Source organism: Canis aureus, chromosome 6 (genome assembly GCF_053574225.1).
Source record: "Canis aureus isolate CA01 chromosome 6, VMU_Caureus_v.1.0, whole genome shotgun sequence".
NCBI classification, from domain to species: domain Eukaryota; kingdom Metazoa; phylum Chordata; class Mammalia; order Carnivora; family Canidae; genus Canis; species Canis aureus.
This window is the reverse complement of record NC_135616.1, coordinates 66,458,596-66,481,609: the sequence shown is the minus strand read 5'-3', so window position 1 is coordinate 66,481,609 and position 23,014 is coordinate 66,458,596. Positions and strand designations below refer to the sequence as shown.

Genomic DNA, 23,014 nt, shown 5'->3' with positions numbered 1-23,014 from the left:
TCCCGGCATCGAGTCCCACATCGGGCTCCCTGCATGGAGCCTGTTTCTCCCTCTGCCTGTGTCTCTACCTCTCTCTCTGTGTGTCTCTCATGAATAAATAAATAAAATCTTAAAAAAAAAAACATTGGGGTGCATGTACCTCTTTGAATCTGTATTTTTTTTTTTTTTTTGTCTTTTGGGTCAATACCTAGTAGTGCAATTACTGGGTTGTAGGGTAGTTCTCTAACTTTTTGATTAAACTCCAGAATGGCCGCACCAGTTTGCATTCCCACCAACAGTGTGAGAAGGTTCCCCTTTCTCCACATCCTCACCAACATCTGTTGTTTCCTTGGTTGTTAATTTTAGCCATTCTGACGTGTGTGAGACAGTATCTCATCCTGGTTTTGATTTGTATTTCCCTGGTGATGAGTGATGTTGAGCATCTTTTTATATGTCTGTTGCCCATCTGTGTATCTTCTTTGAAAAAGTGTCTATTCATGTCTTCTGCCCATTTCTTGACTGGATTATTTGGTTTTTTTGCATGTTGAGTTTGATTAGTTCTTTATAGATTTTGGATACTAACCCTTTATAAGATATGTCATTTGCAAATATCTTCTCCCATTCCATAGGTTGCCTTTTAGTTTTGTCAATTGTTTCCTTTGCTGTGCAGAAGCTTTTTATCTTGATGAAGTCCCACTAGTTCATTTTTGCTTTTGTTTCCCTTTATGATCCCATTTATATGAAATGTCCAGAATAGGCAGATCCTATTAGTGATTGCCAGGGGCTGGAGGTGGGAGGAACAGGCGGCGACTGGTTAGCGGGTCTGGGGTTTCCTTTTGACATGATACAATGTTCTGAAACTGGGTGGTGGTGATGGTTGCACAATCTTGTAAAAGTTCTAAATGTCACTGAATTGTACACTTTAAAGGGTAAATTTCATGTTATCTTACCATACATACACATGAAACCCAGAGTTCCTGCTCCCTGCATCCAAGCGAGAGGAGACCGATGATTAACCAAAAAAATATGCATTTAAGGTAAGTGCTGTGAAGACAAAGCAAACAAAGGCTAAGGTACAGGCAGGGACAGGGAGGTGCTATTTTATCATGTGGTTGGCTTTCTTGAACAGAATGCCAGTGGGAGAGCGGAGCTATGGCCCAGAGGAGACCCTTCAGGCTACAGAAGCCAAAAAGGTAAAGGCCCTGAGGCAGGTTCAGGCCAGGAGTGTCGAGAGCAGAGCTGCAGGAAGAGGGTCACACAGACCATGAGCTCAGGGGAGAAGAGGCAGAAGGCCAGTGGCCGGGAGGGCTTGTGGGTCAGGGCACCTTGGGAACCTGAGGGGCAGGACAGGGAAAGGCAGGGAGGAAGGGCGGATCCCAGGAGGCTGTTGCAACAGGGGTCCTGTCTGCAGAATGGGACCTGGAGACTGTAAGGCTTGCTTTGGCCATCAAGCAATCTGATCAGGGTTCTACACGTGGCATCTCCTGTCTTGGTCACCAAGCAACACTGTCATGATTAAGCAGATGCATAACCCCGTGAGGCATCTGTGCTTTTTGTGCACATCGCCTAGGGATGTTTCTTTTTCATTCAGGTTCCTATTGAGCAACATACCGTATTTCACAAGGCAGATCTCCTGCTGTCCCCCTCACCCAGCTTTCCTCTTTCCCCATGCACTTATCACTGCCCCATACAGCTGTCATAATTAATTTGTGTGTCAGTGTGGCTTGGCTGTAGAACCTGGCTGTTCAAACACTCACCTAGTGCTGCTGTGAAGATATTTTGTAGCTGTGGGAACATACAATCAGTTAACTTTAAGGAGGGAGATTACACGTGATAGCTTGGGTGGGACTCATCGGATCAGTTGAAAGGCCTCAACAGTAGAACTGAAATTTCCCAATGGAAGGAGAAGTTCTGCCTTGAGACTGCAGCCCCAGCACCGGCCTGAGTTTCCAGCCTGCCAGCCTGCCCACCAGATTTCAGACTTGCCAGTCCCCACAATCACACGAAACAGTTCCTTGAAATAAATCTCTTTAGGGATCCCTGGGTGGCGCAGCGGTTTAGCGCCTGCCTTTGGCCCAGGGCACGATCCTGGAGACCCGGGATCGAATCCCACGTCGGGCTCCCGGTGCATGGAGCCTGCTTCTCCCTCTGCCTGTGTCTCTGCCTCTCTCTCTCTCTCTCTCTCTGTGTGACTATCATAAATAAATAAAAATTAAAAAAAAAGTTTAAAAAAAAAAAATCTCTTTATATCCATATCCATATCCACACACATAAATCCTACTGGTTGTGTTTGTCTGGAGAGATGTGGTATCTCTCTATCATCCCCCTCCCTCAGGATGCAGGCCAGTGCAAGGACTTGCCTTATTTTCTTCTTGGCTGCATCCCCCAGAATGATGCCTGGCAATAGTAGGTCAGTTGGTACGGTCTGATGGATAGTTCTTCGTAATTCTTATTTATTTGTGTGGTTGTTGGGTCAGTTTGAAAATCAAGAGAGAAAGAAAGAAAAGAGAGGGGAAAAAAAGAGGCACACCAGTCTTATCTGAGCTGGGGATTGCCTTGTGGGGCCCGGGCTGTAGGTCTTGCTGTGGGGTGGGTGTGGGGCCCGGGACTGTAGGTCTTGCTGTGGGGTGGGTGTCTGTTTGTAGCCAGGGAAGGGCAGTGGCAGCGAGGAAAGGTTGCAAATTGAAACTCAAGTTCAGATTCTCCTAGCAACCTGCACGCCCTTGGCGGCAGGCTGGGGTAACCCAAGCACCAAATGTGTGCAGCTGGGGCAGTTCGTGTTGCTAGGAGAACAAAGCCGGCTGCTTCTGGCACACGTGGAGGTGACTGTTGTGGTATTGGGGAGGGGTGAACAAGGTGGGCGTTGCCTTTTGTTTCCCCAAGTAATTGTTTTAAAGCAAGGTGGGCAAGGAGCCTGGCAGGCGGGCGAGTGGGAGAGTGAGGAAGGAAGCCTTGATTTCTGTTTGTTTATTTAGGAACTAGTGGTGAGTGCAAAAGCCTCTTGTTTCAGAATGTGTCCCAAATGGGTTTGCAATTAGGGACAGAGTCTGTAGGAGCTTAGGAAACAGCCAATTCTCCTACTGTTTGGCTCTCAGCCTCCACAGGCCATCTGCAGCAGAGCAAGAAGTGTGGGATTGGGGGTGGGGTCGAGGAATGAAAAGGATCTGGCTGACGTTGGTTGGGCCCTGAAGGGATTCGGGTTTCCAGATTTTGCATGTACTTAATTACCTTCGCAGACTATCCTGACCTCAGTCCTCTATGGTACAGGGAGGTTGGGGTATGGAGAGCAAGAGGAGGGCTGTGACCGCCCTTGACGGGCGCTGCCTCCAGCTGGTAACCACCCTCTGTTACCACTTGAATTTTGCCAAAGCGGAAGCAGCTGCAGAAGGGCTGAGCAGTCGGGGTAAGTGACCAAGCTGAGAGCTGGGCCCAGCCCTGTCCCATTCCCGAACCACTTTCTTTCTCCCTCCTCCTCTGCCCAGGTGGGATGGATATCACCTGCCATAGGCTTGGAAGGGAGCACTGCTTTGGGTCTCTTTTCTAAGAGGAGGCCCTTAAGATAAAAAGATTCAGGGATGCCTGGGTGGCTCAGTGGCTGAGCCTCTGCCTTCTGCTCAGGTCATGATCCCAGAGTCCTGGGATCGAGTTCTGAATCGAGCTCCCCACAGGGAGCCTGCTTCTCCCTCTGCCTAGGTCTCTGCCTCTCTCTCTCCCTCTCTCTGTGTGTGTCTCATGAATGAATAAATAAAATCTTTTAAAAAAAGAAAGTCAATGATGCATTCTTTTAGAAACTGAATTAAAAAAATAAATAAAATTAAAAACTATTTTTTTAAAAAGGAAAGTGAAGTTCCTTCCTAGGGAAGCCTCTGCTTCAGAGGGACTAGGTAGTGGAAAAAATGCTGTGTTCATGGAACTGATTTTATTTTCCTCTTGGACATGTGGAAGGATGATCCCTGAGCTTCCACTACAGTAGGTGGTGTCATGGGGCTGAGTTTTGGTCCAATGGGAGGGGCTAAGGGGACAGACACCCCTGCCCAGTGTGGTCCTGAAACCTGTGTGAGCTCCTCTACGTGCTTTCTTCCCACCTTCTGGCTGGATGCAGAGGACGCAGGCGGGACCCTAATGCCAGGAATACAGTGGAGCCACTAGGGGGAGCCTGGTTTTTGGAATGATTTCATGAAAGCAGAGTATTCCCTCCCCTTGACATGTCAGATTATGAGTGAAAAATCAAACCTGTGTTGCGTTGAGCCCTTGGCTTTGGAGGCTGTTACAGCAGCCAGGCTATGGTGATTAGTACAGAGCGTATATGAGGGTATGTGATAAGATAATTTTTGTTGGGGGCACCTGGCTGTCTCAGTAGATCATGAGTCTTAATCTTGGGGTTGTTAGTTCGGGCCTCACACTGGATGCAGACGTTACTTAAAAATCAAAACTTAGCTGAGTGAAGTAAGTCAATCGGAGAAGGACAAACATTATATGTTCTCATTCATTTGGGGAATATAAATAATAGTGAAAGGGAATATAAGGGAAGGGAGAAGAAATGTGTGGGAAATATCAGAAAGGGAGACAGAACGTAAAGACTGCTAACTCTGGGAAACGAACTAGGGGTGGTAGAAGGGGAGGAGGGCGGGGGGTGGGAGTGAATGGGTGACGGGCACTGGGTGTTATTCTGTATGTTGGTAAATTGAACACCAATAAAAAATAAATTAAAAAAAATCAAACCTTAAAAATATCATTTTTGTTGGAGGAGGGGTGAGAGTCATATCTGGCAGAAGTGTTTCATGATCAGGTGGGGAGGAGCCTTCTGCTGACAGAGGGGTAAAGTTTAATTGGTCACCCTAGACTGAGGATGGAGCCAGTGTGTGTGAGCATGCATGTGTGTGTGCGTGTGTGTGCGTGTGTGTGTATAAATTGGAATAAGTACCCTCTGGTGGGGCCCTTTCTGAACTAATTAAAGATAATTATAATAATAGTTAATAATAGCAACTAAATAAAATAATCATAATAAAAGTTAATATTTGTCCTATATTCACTTTTCCAAGTGCTTTACATGGATTATCTTGTTTAATCTTCATACGTTCCAATGAGGTAGGAACTGTTAATGTTATCCCCATTTTATAGATGAGAAAACTGAGGCCAACAGAGAAATAGAACTTTCCCCAGTGTCATGAGGAGGTAAGTGGCCAAGTCAGGACTGGAGGGACGGTATGCTGGGATGGAGCCCGCCTCTTAGCCACTATGTCTATCTCTCTGGAATGTGCTCCACCCTTCTTAGAGAGGGTGAGGAATTCTGTTTTCCTACTTCGTTGTCTAAAACAAATGCAGAAGTAATTTATGTGGCTTAGTATCCCCGGTTTGTAAGGAAGCCATGCCATTTATCTTGTCTGAGATGGTGCCGAGTAGTCCTGGACATCCCGGAGGGCACGGAGTGCTGGGGTGGCAGGGAGGACACCTGGGAGGAGGAGAGGCCAGCCTGTATTCATCGTAGGTTTAGAGAGGGTGTTGGATGGACCCGTGCTCAGGCAGAGGGAGTCAGTGGGGCTGGACACGTGCTCCCGTGAGCCCAGTTCTTCCCTGGAGGCACCAGCTTGTCTGCAGAACAGGGTCTTGGTGGGAGGATCCCTGGCTGCCCTTTCTGTACTGTGTCCTAAGAAGAAGAAGGACAGATCTGAAAGCAGGAAGCACAGCCCACACATCTTTATATCTCATATAAGAGAGGTGCTCAAAGTTTGTTGAATCTATGTCATGAATATTTGTAAAAGGCCTACTGTGTGCCAGGAGATGTACTCGGTGCTGGGGGTGTAACAGTGAGCAAAGCGACATGGCCCCTGCCTTCATGGAGCTTTCGGTCTGGATTCTAGATGCTGAATGTGTCACTGGAGGATGAGCTGGAGGTCATAGGTGCTACAGAGGTGAGATGGGGTGGGGGGTGGGTGGGGGAAAAGGCTCAGAGGGGCAAGGAGCCCAGGATCCTCCAAAGGCCAGCCATGCCATCTGAGTGGGGAGGGTTTGTTTACTTGCAAGTGTTTTCAGACAGAAACTATAGCAGTAAACTGTCTGCAAACAAGAATCAGGTGCATGTCAGAGGGGGGTGAGGGAGGGGGAAGGAGCCCTCAGGGAGCCAGGAGGGGAGCTCTTGATGGGGAATTTGGATAATTATTTTTTAGGACCAGCAGAAACTATGCCAAGAATGGGCTCTTTCCATACTTGATGTCACTTTGGGAACTACATTTGATTTGCTCAATGCCACAGGCATTCAGATGGAGCTGAAATCTGGCATCAAAGTAGGAAAAATGTAATCATTGGTTGGTCTGGAGCCTGGAGATAGGATTTGCTGTCTGGGGCACTGCACGGAGGCAGCCTCCCCCTCACCGCCTGAGTCTGGTGCGTCCTTGAACAGGGACACTCCACAGTGCAAGCATTTTCTCTTTGACTGATGTCTGGCTCTCAGGTACAGGCGACTCCACGTCCCACGTCCTTAAATGGGATGTGTTCAGAAAGGGAGCAGCTTCCTCGGGCCTGTTAATTGAAGCCGGGTCAGGAGTGCAGAGTCTCCCTCCCTTTTTTCATGTTCCCTATAAACTCTGGGACCGCCACATACTTGGCATGTCGGGTCTAGCACAACCCATCTGACTCATAGGTAAGTGGGCCAAGTTCCAAAAGTATCATCATCATGTGAGGTCATCTCTCCTGAGCTCCAGCCCTCTGTTCCTGGCTGCTTTTGGGATGTCCTGCTACACTTCAAAATCAGCATATCCTTCCTTCACTCAAACATCATTTATGGAATGTTCTCTGTGCCATGGCTGGCTAGGGGCGGGAGAGAGTCAAAGAAGAGATGCCCCGCATCATGTGGACAGACTCTGTGTAACTGGTCACCTCCCTCCTCCACTAGACCAAGCATGCCGTGAGAGCAGGGGCTGCACTCGCCCCCCGGCGTGTTCTCAGAACCTGGGCATTAGAACACATCGGTGCTCAATGAGAGCATTGCTGCCTCCATGTTGAACACACTGAACACCTGTTCTCAAAAGGCTTCGGGGGCAGGGGGTGGGGGGGACACAGAGCAGTGAGCCAGTGATGGTAGTACACCCAGCACCGGTGTTTGGGAGGGGGTAAGTAAGAGGAGGACATTTGACTAGAGCCCTGGGGTGGGGCTCAGGGGCTGCTTCCAGGAGAAGGCAGTGCTTGAGCTGTGAAGCTGAGGCAAGAGGCAGCCTGGTGAGCAAGGGGAGGGGACTGGGAGGAGGACAGCCTGGGCCTGATGGAAGCAGTGTGGAGCGCGGACTGATGGCAGGTCCTGGGGGCAGTGGTAGGAGGTGAGGTAGAGAGGACCCAGGGCAGGTGGCAAAGCAGCCCCACCTTCCCTGACCTCCCATTTTTGGGGAGGGCACCTCTGTTCTCCTGGAGACCTTTCTGGCAAACCTCCACTGTCTGCCTATCTTCCTTGATATTCCAGTCCTCTGTGCTCGCCCTGCTACCTGGAGCTTCTGTTCTGGTTCCACTGCCCCGTCCTTACGTTCTGCTTGCCTGGGTCACTGTACGGGCCACCTGACTGGTCCTCCTGCCCTTGTCTTGTCTGGCTCAGATCTATCCCGCACACTTCTGTTGGATTCTTCTTTCCAGAGCTCAGTTCAGACCACAGCCCTCTCAGCTCAGTAGCTTCCAGTGGCTCCCAGCTGCCTTACTAAATTAGGTGAAAGTGTCTTGACTCAGCATTTCAGGATTCCAAGCTGTAGGATCTGCCTAACTTTCCAGAATCTTCTTCCAGCCAGCCCCAAACTGGACTCTTTACTCTTTTCCAAACACCATTGAGTTCCTTCTGCCTGAAATACCTATCCCCATATCCTCAAATGTCTATGGGATCCTATGTATCTTTCAAGGCCAATCTTAGACTCTGCTCTCTCTGTGAAAACTTTCCCAACTCTCTGATATTCTGGCTCTTACCTTGTATGGCAGCACTTTGTGCTGAACGGCTTCTCCCAGAACATGGGGGATTGTTATCAAAGGTATTAGCAGTAGGAAGGGGCTAATGCATGTGTTATGGCCAGAGGACCCAGGCAGACCTAGAAACCCAGCAAGCACTACCCACAGAGTCTCAGAAGGTGACCTAGAGGAAGCACAGTGAAGGAAGAAGAGTCACGTTTGATGGTGGCTGGCCTTGGGCCCCATACCCCACATAGGGAACTGGGCTGAGACTGGGGGCTTTCTTTTCTCCAAATTTCTGCTCTTCCTGTGCTTTGGCCAGCCACATGGAAGGACAAGGGAGAGCCAGCCTGGGCCACTGAACCACATCTTCTGTGTGAATGGAGGAGAGGGCCAGGCTGGCCAGGCCCCAGCCCACATTTTAGGAAGAGCAACCATACCCAATCACTGTCTTTCTGTCTGACCAGTCAGATGAGCATTCTCTCCCCTGGAGACAGAATGACAGGGAAGTATGCAGGGAGGGAGTCCTGAGAGCATCTCATCTTACCCAGGAAATCTCCCAATACCCAGCCCAGCACTGAAGACAGGGTGCAAGCAATGGGGACTTGCTGAATTAATGAGAAATCAGCACTGGCAGCATGAGCTGGGTGATGGTCTGGGTCTGCCACCACTTCAGGGTCACCTGGACAGGATGGGAACTGACATCAGAGGGACCCCTCTCCCTGCCTGCATGCAAGTACACACATAGCTGTATTCAGTAAATGCTGATCACCCACCTGGGCTTGGAAGATTCAGAGGTGATGTCTATCAAGGTTCGCACCCAAAGAGTCTGGAAGATTCCCTGGAAGACCATCAAAGAAGAAAGAGATGTTGCATGGTGGCATGGGAGCTAAGGGGAAGAAAAGCTTGAAAAGCAGAATGAATCAGGACAAAGTTCCTGGAAGCAGAAATACACAGGCTGTGAGAGCAGTGAATGTGATCCTCTCTGGTTAGGGAGAGAGGCCAAGAAGGTAAGCGGGGAAGAAGGGAACCATTAGGACTTACATAGGGACCCTATAGCAAAGGGAACTTTTAAGAGGTGTCTTAGCCAGAGGAACTAAAATGCCAACCTTGTGTCTGTGCAGAGGCCAGCCTGCTCCAATCCTCTCTCCTAAAGCAGGTCTTCTAGCTCTGCCCACAGTATAGAGACAGAGTAAATGTGGTTGGCTCACTGCTCTGTTTTGGGGGTGCGGTTTGGGGCCAGGGCTGCTTTTGATTTATCTCCCTGACTCTGATGTCAACTCTTAACCTACCTAGAGGTTCCAAGTGGTGGACTCTGAAGGAGGGTGGGGGCAGCTTTGCTCTTATGACATGAAGCCAATGGTCAGGAGGCCTGGGCTCCACCTCCATGATCAGAACGAGACCAGCAGTTGGGTTTGTTCTTGTGCAGGGAATGTGCCTCTGCAGGTAGACTTGGGGAGGCGTGCCCAGGATCAGAACAGGTGCTGCAGCTGCCAGGGATGTCACAGGCCAAGGTCAGGTCCCATGATTCTGTGGTTCTACCTTTGAAGTGGTTCCAAGTAGGATCCTGGACACCTTTTTTGGCTTCTCCTTCATCATCCGAGTGTTTCGGGGGGATCATAGTCTATTCCACTGGTTTCCTAAAGAGCAAGCTGCCTTCTACATTCTATATAGTAATATCCTTAAGACATCCTTGATCATTTAAATTTCCCATATGGAACCTTGCAATTTTGGATTTCAACTCCGTGTTCCGTTTTCTTTTCCCTCCTCCAAATAAAAAAAAAAATCTCTCATCTGAGGAGTTTTTAATAGTCAGGACTTGAGGGTCTGACTCCTTAAGCAAGTATGTTTGTATCTGCCTGTCCTCACGTGGTTTCTAAAGTCATATGGGTCACAAACTTAGAATAGTGGTGGTTTTGTTCTTCTAAATGCTTTCCTCAGCATTCTGGCCTTCGAGTCTCACAAGCCTTGTGTGAGGGAAGTTGCGAAGTGTTTATTTTTATCATCCTTTTTCAGGTGTGGAAATGCAGGCAGAGGCTGAGGGAGTAGAGTCAGGGTGGAGGGGGAATGGGGATCCAGACTCCCTCCAGACACCACTGGTACTGCACCTGGCCTCAGGGCCGTGAAGGTCCTCTGTCTTTGTCTCCTCATCAGCCCAGGGCACGGGGTGGGGGGCGGGCAGAGCTATCAGGGGACAGGAGCCTCAGCCCCCAGCCCCCTGGGAGCAGAAGGCAGGAGTGGGATGAGAGGACAGGATGAGAGGACAGGGAGAAAGGACAGGCCTCCCAAGGCATCCCTGCTTTCCCGACTGAATTAATTAGTCCCTGTGCCCTAGAGCCTACCAGCCCTCTTGGTGATTTTCTCTCTACCCGCCCACTTTCCCTTGCTTTGGCGTTCTCTCCCCTTGTCCCTGCAGAGGGGGAGCCGCAGGGCCGCCCTGGACCTCCAGGCCCTGCGCGCGGGTTCCACCGCCGATTCCGCAAGTGGCCACTGGGTGGCGCAGCCGGCCGCGGCGTGCGGGCTGGGGCGGCAGCTCGGGCTCCAGGCCCTGCCCAGACCCCCGCCCCGAGTGGGGCTCCCGGGGGCGCTGGGGACACGGGCCGAAGGGAGGGGGGCTCAGGCTGTGGGGCCCAAGCCACATAAGGAGACGGAAGTGGATGCGTTGGGATATTGGCAGGTGGGGCAGGGTAAGGTGGGGAGGGGGGGAGGCAAGGGAAAGCCCAAGCCTCTTTCCCTCCAGGGTTTCTCTTTTCTTTTTCTTTCTTTCTTTCTTTCTTTCTTTCTTTCTTTCTTTCTTTCTTTCTTTCTTTCTTTCTTTCTTTCTTTCTCTTTCTTTCTTCTTTCTTTCTTTCTTTCTTTCTTTCTTTCTTTCTTTCTTTCTTTCTTTCATAAATTTATTTTTTTATTGGTGTTCAATTTGCCAACATCTAGAATAACACCCAGTGCTCATCCCATCAAGTGCTTTGTGCCCGTCACCCAGTCACCCCCACCCCCTGCCCTCCTCCCCTTCCACCCCCCCCTAGTTCGTTTCCCAGAGTTAGGAGTCTCTCATGGTCTGTCTCCCTCCCTGATATTTCCCACTCATTTTTTCTCCTTTCCCCTTTATTCCCTTTCACTATTTTTTATATTCCCCAAATGAATGAGACCATGTAATGTTTCTCTTTTCTCACGGCATGGTCCGCAAAACCAGCCACAGTCCTGGTTTTTATGAAGCCGCTGAGGGAGACAGAGATGAATCAGTCCCATTAGTGACATTACCTGAGATTAGTGTTCTGGAGAATGGAATCCTCCTCTCCTTCCTCAGCTCCCCCTTCCTCCTGACCCCCCCCCCCCGTGTCCCCCCCATCCCAGGCCCACTTAGCATGTCTGAACCCCTGTATCTCTGCTACCATGCAAGCAAGCTCACAGACCAGAGGATAGTTGGGGAATTAAGCTAGTTGTACAGCCCTCTGTGACTTAGAAGGCAGATCACGTCCACCGTCTAATTTGGCCTTGTCCAGGACAGGCTGGTGTGATTACCCTGGGGAGGCAGGCTTTTTAGAAGGGGATGCTTCAATCTAGGAAAGATTCTCGGGGAGACTGGAAAAAGTCTGGGGTTTCAGACTTGGGTTTGAACCAATCAATCATCTGATCCGTAGTGTTTATGGATTTCTGTGGTCCATCTGATGGAGGATTTAGGTTACCAGTGTGATGTCACTGGATGAGGAGCTGGAAAGGTAATGCACAAAATCCGCTCTTGCAGCCTGGGTGCGATGCTCCAGCACGCCAGTGCAGGGTCTCTTACTAGTTGTGTGAACCGAGGCAAGTGATTAGACCATGATAATTTCAGCCTCCCCTCTGGAAAATGGGCTAACAATGGCCTGTTGTCTTTACCTAGCTCATTGAATCCTTAGAATAGCCTTTCTCATTCTAATTGTTTGGTTTTATGTCCATTTTTCCAATGAACTCTGAACTCCTGAAAAGCAAGGACCATGTCATATTCATCTTTGTATCTGCAGTGTCCAGTATAGGGCCTAGTGCAGCAAACCAATAAATGTGTCCCTTTCTAGCCCTCAGGTAGAACCCTGTGAGAGCAGATCATAGGCAGTGGGGGTGCTGATGATCTATGAATAACAACCACTCCTAGAGGGGGCCCTTCCCCGGGGTCCACCTTTGGCTTCTTGGCTCGTTCTGTGACTCTGGATGAGCCATCTGCTCCTTAGCTTGTGCTTTCCCTGTGAGCGTGGGGGAGTGTTGACTTGCTTACCCCTGCATGGATCTTTCTGGAGTAGCCAGCATTGTTGGGTCAGATTTCAGCTTTCCAGAGTCTGTGGACCACCTGAGGGCTATCAGAAGGATCACCCCGAGGGTCTTCCCTGGGCCACCTGGAGGCCCTTGCCCAGGCCCCTAGATTTGGAAGCTGGCAGGGGGTGGGGGTCAGATCAGAGCCTTGAGCAACTGCTTCAAGGAGCCTCTCCTGGCTGCTCCCAGCCCTTTCAAAGTTTCTGGAATAGGGTGGATGGAATGCCAAGGTAATGATGTTGCCTAAAAATGATGCTTATACATGAAAAGAGGAGCCACTCTGGCCCTCTCCCCAGGAAGAATTGAATCTATCATCAGTCCTGCCTGCCCTGGCTCTGATGCGACTGGAAAGTCTCCCTGTGAACTTGCACTGATGTGAGTTGGGCGCTCCCTGAATCTCCTGTGTTCCCTGACACCTCACTGCTGCCAGCAGTCCTCAGCTTTGTACTACCCACTACCACCCGGGAGCCTGCAGCTCCTCCCATCCCTGCTTCTCTTCCTGCTTTGTGGCTGCCTCTCCAACTCCAAGGTATGTCCCTGAGGTGAGAGCTGGACAGCATGGGGAGGAGGGGAAAGAGCTACAGGGAGATTGATCTCTGCAGGAGGCTGCCATAACTATGTTCTCACTTTAGCCCCCATGGACTAGCTCTAGTGGCTCCCCACACAGCTGCTGGGTGGCCTGGAGTATCTTGCATCTCCAAGCCCAAAAGGTGTCTTCTCCCAAGCAACCCACAGATTTCCCTTATTAGGCCACCCCTGGACTCTTGCTAGGAATTCCTAACAGGACCCCATGTCCTCCTTCTACATTCTCTACGTTTAGGTATGTTCTCCAATGTGAATCTACTCACAGATTTTTTTCTTTCATTCCTTCCTTCAGTAAAAGTACATCAGGTCCCAGGTGTGTGCCAATACTATTCCAGGTACTGGGGATATGGTCGTGAGCAAGACAGACAGGTCTTGAGCATCCTTGAACGCCTCTGTCCCATGGACTCCAGTAGGTTTTCAGCCATGAAGTGAGGTGCACATCCTTCAGTTGGGCATGTGAAGCACTTCAGGATCAGCCCCAGACTATTTTTCCAGCCTCTTGATTTTCATCTCCTGCCTATGAGCACAGCTCTGCTCTTGCCAGACCACTCTGCTTTCTCCAAACACACTATGCGATTTCTTTGGTGTGGAATGCCCTCCTTTCCCTCTCCATCTACATCATGGCCCTCAGCTCCAGAGTAACAAGCTCAGGCTTTCTGCACTGTGCGTCTCACATGGTTGGTGCTCCCTAGACAAGTATGGAGGCAAATGAGATGAATGGATGGAGAAAACCAAAAAGACCCTTTATTTGCAAAACTGAGCAGAGACTCTGAATTTAACCTCCAACCATCTGAGGTTCTGGAATAAATATTTTCTTTGTCCATGCTTTAATCTCAGTAGAATTCTATTCACTAGAAATTGTCTTGGTGGATCCTGCTGCGTGAGGATTTGTGGTTGTTGTGGGAAGCTGACTTTTCTACATCCCGAAAGCCTCACAAAGGACTTAAAGTCAGTGTCATGAAAAGGATGAGATGAAGGCCCATAATTTAAAAACATTTTGTGGCATCTCATCTACCTACCAATTTCAATGGAAAACACAGGGAAAATAATAGCAAAAGCTACTATTAAAGAAGAGGAATCAAAAAATAAAAAGGGAAGAAAGAAAAAAAAAGGTTGATCCTTGAACAACAAGGTCGGAGCTCTGTGGGTCCATCCATACATGGATTTTTTCCCCCAATAAATACAGAGCAGTACTGTAAGTGTATTTTGTTCCTTATAATTTTCTTAATAACATTTTCTTTTCTCTACCTTACTTTATTGTAAGAACACAATATATAACACATATAAGATACAAAATATGTGTTGTGTTAATTGATTGTTTATGTAATTGGTGAGGCTTCCAATCAATAGTAGGTTATTAGTAGTGTAGTTTTGGGGGAGTCAAAAGTTATATGCAGATTTCATATGTATAGGGGGTCAGTGCTTCAACGTTCTGTGTTGTTCAGGGGTCAGCTGTATTGGAAATGCCTCGCTGGCTGGGAAACTTCATTAGCCAGTCTCAGATGGTGCTTGACCTTGGGCTGGTTACTTATCCTTTACAGTTGTTCTGAGAACCAAATAACACAATTCACATAAACCAGCTTAGAACAGTGCCCATGTGGTGAGTGCTCAGCAAACATTGGTGAGACAGAAACCAAACTCTTCGTAGCAGCCCGGACGAGGGGGAAACCCAGCTCATAACTCACTACACGGATTTAGCATCCCCTGTCTGCCGTTCTGATGTCCAAAAATCTCTGAAAGCCCAAAGCTTTTCTATTTATTTGTAAGAAATGTGACCCGAGCTGACGCTGACCTGCTTATAGTCTTTATATGTCCCATTCAGTGTAAATGTTCAATTCACATATAAGGTTCTCTGTAGAACTATGAGGATGTTTAATTGTGATGTGCTAGCCTGGATAGACTGGACCTTCAGGGGGGATTACACAGTATAAAGTATCTGCACTCTAGAAGCTCTCAAAATTCCTAAGATTCTAAATTCTGAAAAGCATCTGGCTCCAAAGTTTTCTGGTATAGGATTTCAGATGTATTTTAGGAAGTTCTTCAGAAGAAATAAACTCCTTGAATTCTGGGAAGAATTTATCATGGCCTTTGAATGAGGAGTCTTAAATGATATAATAGATAACATTCATTAACCCAACACATATTTATAGCAGTTTAAAAATAATGCAGGGGATCCCTGGGTGGCGCAGCGGTTTGGCGCCTGCCTTTGGCCCAGGGCGCGATCCTGGAGACCCAGGATCGAATCCCACATTGGGCTCCCGGTGCATGGAGCCTGCTTCTCCCTCTGCCTGTGTCTCTGCGCCTCTCTCTCTCTCTCTGTGACTATCATAAATAAATAAAAATTAAAAAAAATAAAAATAAAAAAAATAATGCAGGTCCATCTTTTTTTTTCCTTTTTTCTTTTTATTTTTTAGTGACTATGGAGTTTCTCTCAACTCCTAAGACAGAGTAAATGTTATGAATGTGTACCTGTCTAAGTTACGTGGATAGCTATATCTGAAAAATCTAGACCTTCCTTAAAATCTAGATCCTCACCACAACTGAAGATTATTTGGCTAGAGCTGGCTCAGATGGTCTTGTAGCACCATGATCGGATAAAAGGGTTGCCAACAATCAATGTGGAAAGTGGTGTTATTGGAATAATTGCAGAATAAGAATCACCTCCCTCCCTGGGCTTCAGTTTCTTCCTACAAAATGTGGGTAACAATAGCAACATTCATGGAGCACTTACTAGGTGCTAGGCAAAGTTCTAAATGTTTTACATACTATTTTGTGTAACTCATTTAATTCTCACCATAACACTAAAAGTCATAATATCCCCATTTTAAAGATAAGGAAACTGAGGTACAGAGAGGTTAACTAATTAGCTCAAGGTTATCCAGCTAGTAAATGGTGGGTCTGAGGTTTGAACCTGGGCAGTCTGGCTCCAGAGCACAGATTCTAAGAATAGCAGTTCCCCCCTTTCCTGCTTCCCTCTTCGCTCAATGGCTGAAATGCTAATTAGTAATCATTCTAATTCATTCCTTTAAATAGCCCACCATTTCATTAGTTTCGTGAAATGGGAAGTTATGTGGTTGAGTTGTTTTTTCCTTTGTTCCTAATCTGTTCATTCATCTGCCCATCCATCCATCCATCCGTCCGTCCGTCCATCCATCCGAGATTAATGCAATGTAAGTAGTTACAGGGATACCACTTATCCACTGTTAGCTTCTAACCTCTATGAACATCACTTACCTCATCAATATAAAATAGCATCGTAATATTTACCTTGCAGACTGCTTGTTTTAAATGAGCTGTTTTATGTATAAAGTCTAGCCCAGAGTTCATATTACTCTGTGTAGTTGAAAGAGACATAATTACATTGAAAAAATTTTACAACTGGTAGAACTACAGATTTCACCAGTGCTCCCACCTTCACATTTATTCTAAATCAGTTATATTTTAGTTTTAAAAATTTAATCCTGCTGCACCTCGGGAGAAGATAATCCTCCAAATGTTGAACTGACTAAAGGGCCCACATCCACCTTGGCCACCCACCCCTTCCTGTGATGGAGGGAGCCATCTGCCTGTCGGCTGGCAGGGATTTGCACACTGTAGGGTGGCTTAGTCTTCTTCCCTTCCTGATCCCCTGTTGACAAGTCTGAGCAGCTTTTCCCTGGAAGAAGAAGGTAGAAGGCTTTGGGAGGAGGCTGGTCTTCCTTCTCCAAGGAGGCAGTGGAGAGAGTCAGGGAGGATAAATTGGATGGGCCATGGTGGCAGTCAGAATACATGTCTACTTCTAGAGGGTGTTCCAAAAGCAAGGTCAAGGGTAGCACTTAGAAATTTGTAGTCTCCTGTGCTTCTGCTCCTGGATATAGTGGGTGAGTGGAGGCAGGCAGCCTTTTGCCAGAGACAGCTTGGCACTCAGGCTCCTGCCATCTGGGTTGTGAATGCTGTGTGTGTGTATGTGTGTCTCCCTGTGTGTCTCTTTGTATGTGTGTTCTTTCCATAGACAGACTTTTTCGCCAGATGTCAGAAGGTCTCAAAACAAGGGCAAAGGAGTCCTTGATCAACTATCTCCCCATCCATACCCCCAGTCCCACCACTCTCCACAAGTTAATTGTAGAACAGATTACAATTCAAAAGAGGTTGAACTTTCATACATTTGTTGCCTCTGTTACCCAAGTAATAAGCTTTTACAGGATAGTCCATATTACATAATAATAATTAATAGTCAAATAGACACAAACCAAAACATAAGACAAACCAACCACCAACAGGTTCAAATTGTCTGCTGTAGTCACTTCCTCTGTGCCCTAGGAAGGAGGCTGACATTTCTGGATTACTCTCTGTAGTCAGGGACAGGGTATAGTGAGCTGCTCCAGGATACCCATGATATCGGACCACTAACAGCAGCAAGCCAAGGTTGAGCTGAAAGACTGACTGGTTTTACGGAAAGATACAGAAGCCACAGTTATGCAAGGGTATGGGGGTGGGGTGCTTGATGGAAGAACACTGATGGGGAAGCCCATTGGAAACCCTTTCAAGGACTCAGAGGCAGGGGTACTCTGAGCCCATATTGGAGCATCTGGACTATTAACTCAGCCAGAGAGGAGTGACCTGTAGCTTCTGGAGTCTGAGAAGCTGAGGGCGTACCCTAGAAATAAAAAGTCATTTGCCTGTTCTTGTGAACAGCAAGGCTCATGGAACCAATTACCCTTAAACGTGTAGCTGGAGGAGGAACTTATAATCACTGAACAAGTGCTTGTTGATTATCTAGGCCCCTGTCTAACCCTGAAGATCCCTTGAGTCACACATTCAACAAATACTTACTGAGCACTTACCTTTGGCAGGTGCTGTCTGGGTGCTGAAGATACAGCCACGCACAAACGGAATCATTAACTCTGTTGTAACCGAGTTTGCCTCCTGGTGGGGTGACATGGATCACAAGTAAAATATATGGCATGTTGGCTGGAGAAAGATGTCTGGAGAAAAACAAAGGAGGCAAAAGGAGTGTTGGGGGAAGATTGTATAGGTTTAAATGGAGTGGCAAATAAAGGTGTCATTGAGACGTTGGTATTAAAATGAAGATCAGAAGGAAGTGAGAAAAGGAGACTTATGAATACCTAGAGAAAGAGTGGGTCAGGCTGAGTGGGACATGGCAGGTGCAAAGACTCAGGGGCAGGCGAAGCCAGTAGTGCAGAGAGGGTACGAAAGAAGGCTGGTAGGAGATGACACAGAGAGAGAGTGGCTCATGCAGGAGTGGGTTATTTCAAGGCTTCTGTTATTATCTAGATGAGAGATGGAAAGCCGTTGGACCATTTCTAGTACAGACATGACTGAGGGTTTTATAAGATCACTTTCCCTGGCTTGTTGAACAGAGACTGAAATAATTTGGGCCTTAGCTCTGGGAGTGTGGTGAGGTGGTCCCCAGGAGCAGGGGAGGACACCTTCAAGGCAGATACGAGCATGGATGAGCATGGGGACTTGCTCACATCCAAACCTGTCTCATACGACAGGATGTTGATGCTGGGTACCTGGGGAGGGAGGTTGGATGAAAAGACAGTGAAGTCAACTCCCAAATACTCTTTAACACAGAGAGGAAAAGGAACCTCCAATACTGTCATATAATCCCATTTATGTGAAATTTCACGGGTCTGAATGCAAGAAGTGTGGAGTGCGTGAAAGCTGGCCATGGAAGGCAGGCAGGGGTTCTATCTGGGTGGAGGGGATCCTGACTCCTCCCCATCCATCCCCCACCCAAAATGTTTAAATTTACTTTCAAACAATAAGCAGGTATTGTTAATATAACCATGAAAAAAATCCCACAGAGCTCTTTTCATCATGAAAGAATAAAAGAAAATCAGTGTGATTATACTGAAGATTTTGTGGTGTGTTCTGTTACTATATTCTGTGTTCTCAGGCTCTCAAGGGACTAGCCTCAAGAGTGTTATGCAGCTGATGGAGTGGGGATGATGCGGATTTCTTCTTCAGCTGGTCCAACAGCTAGATCCACCTTTTACCCTGGGGCTGCTTGGCCCAAGGGGATCCATTTCCCCAGCTTGGGGTTTGGGGCAGGCTCAGCTGCCTGGCCTTCCGTGTCTGTGCTGCAGGCTCACTAACAGCCCATTGGCATCACTTCAGGTTCATTATTGCAGAGGTGTGAGGTAGGTGTGCAAGGGGAATGACCTGGAGCTTCAGGGCCCAACTGTACCAGGCACCTGATTGAAAGTGAAGGAGCAATATAAAGAGGAGCAAGTGCCACTTGCCTAGTAATTGTGGGACTCAGAGCAACACTTGGCCCCTTGCCCTGGTCCCCTTTCAAGGAGAAGGTCTTGGAAAAGTGGAGGGAGGAGGAGGAGGAGGAAGGGGAGGAGGAGGGTGGAAAAGGAAGGAGAGGAGGAGGAAGAGGAGAAGTGGGAGGAGCAGGAGGAGAACAACCACCTACCCCTGCAGAATCACCTCCCATGAATAATTAAGGTCTCAACAAGCTGAAAAACCAGTTTTCTGCAAGTGGGGATTCCGTGCAAATGTAAAGCCCGAGCTGAAGTAGGCACTATGTGTTGTTTCAGTGCGTATTTAACTGCGTGTTGTTTTCACACGTTTAATGCGTTAAGTGTGTGCATAGACATCTTCGAAAGCCTGAAGTCTCAGGGTCTCCCGTGGAGGCAGCTGCCAGGACTGCCCACGCTTCCTGCATCCCTGAGCCTTCCGGGCCCCATTCTGGGGAGACTCAGCTCAGAGAAAGGAGGCCAGGGCCGGAAGTTGAGGGTGCCCAGGTCCCTGTGCCAGGTACCTGTGGGGGTAATACAGGTGACCCCAGAGCAGCAGGGCCACCCCGCGGGTTACCCGGGCAACACCCGCTCTTCCCGGGACAGGAGTGAAAGAGAGCGCTGCATAGGACCTCATGAGCTGCCTTTCCAGAGGGATCGGGCTACAAATACCCACACAATTGGCACTTGCTCAGCTTCTGGGGCCTCTGCCTTGTGTCTCGCTCCCCAGCGGTGTGGGGGTCCTCCTGAGCCGGGGTGTGGCACCACCTGGGGCTCAGAGGGCCAGCCCTTGAGAAAATCCGCAATGGCCTTACTGGCGACAGTGTGGAGGCCTGCGTTAGGGCCGCGGGTAGCTGTTTTCCTGGCAGACGCAGGGCCTGGCCTGTCTGCACCACAGGTCAGCAGGTTGCGCCCTCCTGGGCTGCCCACCTAGACTAGTAAAAGCACCGGCAGCTCCGGGGGGCACTGGAGACAGGTGCCAAATGCTCTTGAACCAGCCCGCCCTGGGCGGCTTCAGAGGCCCGGCCAGGTCACTGCGGGCCTGGGATCTGCTGACTCGGCTTTCCTGGCACCGGGGCCCTGCGCACTGAAGCGGAGAAATGAGCTCAGGCCTCTGGTTCCCAGGCTTTTGCCTGTGCTTCTGAAAGCAGCCCTCCCCCTGGGTCTCCGTGCGGTGGGAGACGTGGAGGGCTGACGTCTGCACCGGGCTCCAGCAGGTTCCTGGATCTGGACGTCCTGGAACCCCTGGGAATGGAGGACCTCTGAGGCTGGCCATCCAGTACAACCTCCACACCCTGCAGGTGGGTGAGACTTGAGGCCGTGAGCAAAGAAAGGATCACACACCTGGTGACAGGCCAGGCTCAGACAGGAGACTGCACGTCTGCAAGAGGGCCGCGGCCTGGCTCACACAGAGTCCACCCTAGCACCCTCTAGAATGATGCTCCTCAAACTTTATGCGGCAATCACCAGCGTGCTTGTTAAAATGCGGGTTCTGACTCAGCAGGTCTTCCTGGGGCCTGAGACTGTGTTTCTCGTAGGCTCCTGGGTGGTGCCCGTTTTGCACTGGGCCAACCATAAGGAGGGCTCCATGGCAATGGCTCTCAAACAGGGGAGCAAATAAGAATCCCTGGGAGGCATTTTATTATCTATCTATTAGAGAGAGAGAGAGAGAGAGAGAGAGAGAGAGAGAGAACTACAAGCAGGGGAGGGCAGAGAAGAGGGAAAGAGAGAATCTTAAGCAGGCTCCAGGCCCAGTGAGGAACCTGAGGTGGGGCTTGATCTCATGACCCTGAGATCATGACCTGAGTCAAAATCAAGAGGTGTCCCCACTTGGGAGGCATTTTAAAAGTCTAAATTCCTGGGCCTGGTCTGTGACTTCCTGAATCAGCCATCACAGGCAATATGATTCTGATGATAAGCTAAGGGGTGATCTGATGCAGGACTTTGATTTGCAACCATTGTTCTGGAGCCTTCAGTGGATAGCCAGACACTGGAGAAATGTCTCCTCAAACCAGGGCAGTCCAAACATTTCTCTATTTTTAGTAAGATTTGCCCTTTGCAAACCTGGCCTACCATTATTCATTCTTCAACAAATATTTATTAAGTCTTTTCTGTGTTTCCATGAGGGTCTATTCTTTGTTTTCTAGCTGGACAGACAGACGGTGAATGACAGACTCTGTTTCATGCATCCAAGGCTGCAAAACTGAATTAGAGAAATCTCCAGTGGCTTTGAGTTCACTAGGTTGGTTTCCTTACATGGTTACAGAGCTACTAATGTGTTCTTAATGAGCTGCCATTTACTTATGCAAATAGCAGGGCACAGATGCCAGGGGGATTAGGGCTTGGCAGAGAGGCGTGCCTCTGCATATTGCTCATGTTTTAACACGGGAGCTGCTGTCCTTTCGGACCTATCCTTGTTTCTTGTGTTTAATTGCTGCTGTGTGGGCAGGGTGTTTGTGTGTGCATCTGTGCGTACGTGTGCGTGTTAGGGGCTCTCACCAAGCCACCCTGGCATGAGGGCGTCTCCACCAGTCAGCGGTCCTGGTGGGAATCACAGACCTCCCCGCTGCCCACATCTGCCTCAAGCCTGGCAAAAGACCACTGGTGACGACCAGGGAGGGTGGGAGGCCAGGGGCCGGTGAACTGCATGGCATAATGGGCTTGCTAGATCCAAGCAGCGCTGTGAACTTCACTGTTGGTCTTAATGAAAAACTTTTTCCAAAGGTCCCTTTGCACCTTGTCAAGGGGTAAAAAAACCCAAACCAAAAACACCATGAAAAAAAGCGCTGTCTTTATTTCTCTCCTGTTCTCCCAAGAAACTTTCCCTTTCACACAAGAGAAGATGCTGCTCAGAGCATGATGGTGTGAGATCTCTGAGCGTGTAGCTCTGGCATTGGCCCTGTCATCTTCGTTGGCACAAGGGAACAGCTTGCAGGGGCTGTCGACATTTGGTACCATACCCAGCACTGTCCAAACAGGACCGGATAGGCCTCTCTCCTCATTTCCAAGAGCTTTTGGAACACGTATCAGAAAGCAAAAATCTGTCCAAACAGGCATGGCATTCTGGGGAGAGTCGGTGCCACCACGCTTCTGATGTGCTTCTAGGCCTGCCTGCCCTGGCATCTTATTGGCATTGTTTTGCTGCCACTCTTTTTCTCCAGCAATGACTGTTTTGCTTGGATGTCTTCATGCTCACTGCAGACTCTCCCCATCTGGTTGGCCTGCTCCATCACCTGGTGGGAAACGCCCGTTGCTGAAGAATCACTGAGGCTGCCAAGGAAGGCTCTTCCTATCACCTCCTGAGATGTGACACTTGAGCATGCCCCTCTTGTCCCCACATCCCATGCCTCTGCAGGCCCTGACTCCTCTCCTTCTCTCTCTGTGACTGAGACTTCCCCGCTGTAAGCCCGTGCAGCTCCTTCTTAGGAACCAAGGCTGGCAGGGACTGTTGGCTCCCATGGCAGCTGGGACGATGAAGGCAGCTTTTGGCCTGTGGCTATGCCCTCCAGCCCAGGAGTCGCCTCTCTTATGAGAGCTGTGAATCCTGAGTGGAGCGAGCCGTCACTGCTGCTCCAGGGGGAGAAGGCTCTGTGGCATGGTGGAGGGCAGGAGTGCAGCGTAGTAGATGGCAGCGTTGGTTTCAGCCTTAGCTCTTGCTTGAGTTGTTGACATAAATCACGTTGTCTCTTGGGTCTCAGTTTCTCATCTGCAAAATGGGGAGATTGGTCTCGCCTTATCTGGCCCACACTGACTCAAAAAAGCAAGAAATAAGAACAAAACAAAATTTAAAAAGGCATTTGGCTTAACATTTGAAAATCAGAGTTTTCATACAAAAGTATGGATTTTCCCCAAATCTGGAAAAATTGGCATATTTGGCAACATCATTTCCTCTTGGCAGCAACTGAATGCAGCTGAGTAACTGCTGCCCTTTTTTCTGTGGGCTATGCTCTGCAGCTGGGTCCACTTTGGGGCTCACTTCTGACAACAGCCCTGTTCAC

At 48.9% G+C, this 23,014-nt stretch overlaps 1 long non-coding RNA gene across 3 annotated transcripts in view; it reads left to right on the top strand.

Moving 5' to 3' along the window:
* The first annotated feature begins 20,119 nt into the window (after positions 1–20,119).
* LOC144315242 (uncharacterized) overlaps positions 20,120–23,014 on the top strand; it is a 35,757-nt gene continuing 32,862 nt past the window's right edge. For 2 of the 3 annotated variants that reach the window (XR_013380990.1, XR_013380989.1), the window contains exons 1-2: positions 20,120–20,317; positions 21,164–21,258. This is a non-coding gene — a long non-coding RNA (uncharacterized LOC144315242). The remainder of the gene's footprint in view (positions 20,318–21,163; positions 21,259–23,014) is intronic. The other variant, XR_013380988.1, reaches the window with a different exon arrangement.